The 2,689-nt window shown below is 52.0% G+C and overlaps 1 long non-coding RNA gene across 1 annotated transcript; it reads right to left on the bottom strand.

Moving 5' to 3' along the window:
- Positions 1-155: 155 nt before the first annotated feature.
- LOC108524221 (uncharacterized) lies at positions 156-647 on the bottom strand. Its single transcript, XR_001884005.1, has 3 exons — positions 518-647; positions 332-414; positions 156-249 (listed from the first exon to the last, which is right to left on the bottom strand). It is a non-coding gene; the product is annotated as an uncharacterized LOC108524221 (long non-coding RNA).
- Positions 648-2,689: the final 2,042 nt, after the last annotated feature.

Here is a 2,689-nt window from a genome sequence, read left to right as displayed (position 1 = left end):
CACCTAACCCCACCTGCAGCCTCCCACCTGGTCCCACCCCCAGCCCCTTACCTTACCCCACCTGCAGCCTCCCACCTGGTCCCACACCCCAGTCCCCCACCTGGTCTTCACCTGGTCCCTCACCCAGCCCTTACCTGGCCCCACCCCCAGTCCCTCACCTGGCGGTGATGGTGACCTCCAGGCCCTTCTCATTATAGATGTAGTAGAATTTCTCTGTAGGCTCCACTATGACCTCGAAACTGGGCAGCACTGGGGGAGAGACAGTGTTGGTGGGGGCGGCGCTGGGCCAGGCGTTCTGGGCGCTGCCTCCCCCAGCCCCTCCTCCTCTTACCATACTCCTTCACCTCAAACTCAGCGGAGAAGACCTGTTGCGGTGAATTTTCATAGTAGGCTCGGATCTTCCACTGGCCCATGCTGTGAGGAGGGCGGATGAGTGGTCTGCTCAGGCCTCGGAGCCCCCCGCTCCCTCTCCTGGGATAGGGGAGCCCTGAACCCCTTCCTCAAGAGCCCAACATACTTGACGAGTTCTGGAATGTCCCAAGACAAGGGCAAGATGCCAAATTGGTTCTGAGAAGACAAGGAGTCCTGCTTGACCGGGATGCCTTCCGGGTTCTGTGGGAGGCAGAAGGGAAGGATACGGGATAAAATGACTCTTCAGAGGCTGGGCTTAGCCTCTCAGCTCTCCCTGACCTCTCTGTGTCTGGACATTCTCTGTGCAGTGTCTACTGTGGTTAAGAACAGGGACCTGGGCAGGCATGGCGGCTCACACCTGTCATCCCAGCACTCTGGGAAGCTGAGGTGGGCAGATCACCTGAGGTCAGGAGTTCAAGACCAGCCTGGCCAACATGGTGAAACCCTGTCTCTACTACAAATACACAAATTAACCGGGCATGGTGGCGGGCACCTGTAATCCCAGCTACTCAGGAGGCTGAGGCAGGAGAATCGCTTGAACCTGGGAGGCGGAGATTGCAGTGAGCCAAGATTGCTCCATGACACTCCAGCCTGGGAGACACAGTTAGACTCCATCGCAAAAAAAGAAAATAAAGAACAACTACCCGAGTCAGTCAACCTTAAGTTTGAATCTGTACTGTGCCACTTACAAGCTGTGTGACCCTGGGCAAGTTACCTAACCTCTCTGTGCTCAATGTGAAACTCTAGAAACAGGAGATAATAATGGCACCTACTGTATTAGTTTGGGACATAGTCCATATGCGTAGGGGCTCATTTCTTCAGTGTCTCTCTGAATACTAATAACTAGTAGTGTCATTTCATTTGCTGCCAACATTTAAACAACATGAGACATCATCGCACCACTGCACTTCAGCCTGGGTGAAGGAGCGAGACCCCATCTCAAAAAATAATTTATTAGCGCGAGTGCGATGGCTCAAGCCTGTAATCCCAGCACTTTGAGAGTCAGAGGTGAGAGGACTGCTCAAGGTCAAGGGTTCGAGATCAGCCTGGGAAACATAGGGAGACTCCATCTCTACAAAAAATTTTAGAAATTAGCTGGATGTGGTGGTGCACGTCTGTGGTCCCAGCTACCCAGGAGGCTGAGACAGGAGGATCGCTTGAGCCCAGGAGGTCAATGCTGCAGTGAGCTGTGATTGTGCCACTGCACTCTAGCCTGGGCAACAGAATGAGACCCTGTCTCAAAATAATAACAATGAAATGAATGAATAAATAAATTTAAAAGAAATTGTACAGAGGTAACAGGGATCAGGCAAGTGGCATGTCTGAAGGCCGTGACCTGGCTTTAGGTATTGAAACACATAAAAGTCTTTTTTTTTTTTTTTTTTTTTTTTTTTTTTTTTGAGACAGAGTCTCGCTCTGTCGCCCAGGCTGGAGTGCAGTGGCGCGATCTTGGCTCACTGCAGGCTCTGCCTCCCGGGTTCACACCATTCTCCTGACTCACCCTCCCGAGTAGCTGGGATGTCGGGTGCCCGCCACCACGTCCAGCTAATTTTTTTGTATTTTTAGTAGAGACGGGGTTTCACCGTGTTAGCCAGGATGGTCTCGATCTCCTGACCGCGTGATCTGCCCGCCTCGGCCTCCCAAAGTGCTGGGATCACAGGCGTGAACCACCGCGCCCGGCCAAAAGTTTGTTTTTCCAGCTTCTGTTGGAAACAAGGAAATTTCTGTGGATAGTGTACTCTGGTTAGCAGGAGACATCTAATCGGAGCTGGGCAACTGTTGTGCCTTTAAAAGAGGTGTGTGGTCTCTGTTCCCCCACAGACCGTACCAATCCCTAAATCTAGATAATTTTTAATTTTTTTCTGTGGAGATGGAGTCTCCCTACCTTTCCCAGGCTGGTCTTGAACCCTTGGCCTCAAGCAGTCTTCCCACCTCTGCCTCCCAAAGTGTTGGAATTACAGGCTTGAGCCATTGCATTTGCCCCAATTATTTTTTGAGACAGGGTCTCACTCTGTCACCCAGGCTGGAGTGCAGTGGCGCGATCATGACTCACTGCAGCCTGGAATTCCTGGGCTCAGGTGATCCTCCTGCCTCAGCCTCCTGGGGCAGCTGTGACCACAGGCGCGCACTACCACACACAGCTTTTTTTTTTTTTTTTTTTTTAACTTTTATTTTTTGTAGAGACAGGGTCTGCTCTGTTGCCCAGGCTGGTCTCAGACTCTTGGGCTCAAGCGATCCTCCCGCCTTGGCCTCCCAAAGAGCTGGGATTACAAGTGTG

The sequence above is a fragment of the Rhinopithecus bieti genome, unplaced genomic scaffold, assembly GCF_001698545.2.
Source record: "Rhinopithecus bieti isolate Rb0 unplaced genomic scaffold, ASM169854v2 scaffold_82821, whole genome shotgun sequence".
Lineage (NCBI taxonomy): Eukaryota > Metazoa > Chordata > Mammalia > Primates > Cercopithecidae > Rhinopithecus > Rhinopithecus bieti.
This window is presented reverse-complemented; position numbering and strand designations above follow the sequence as displayed.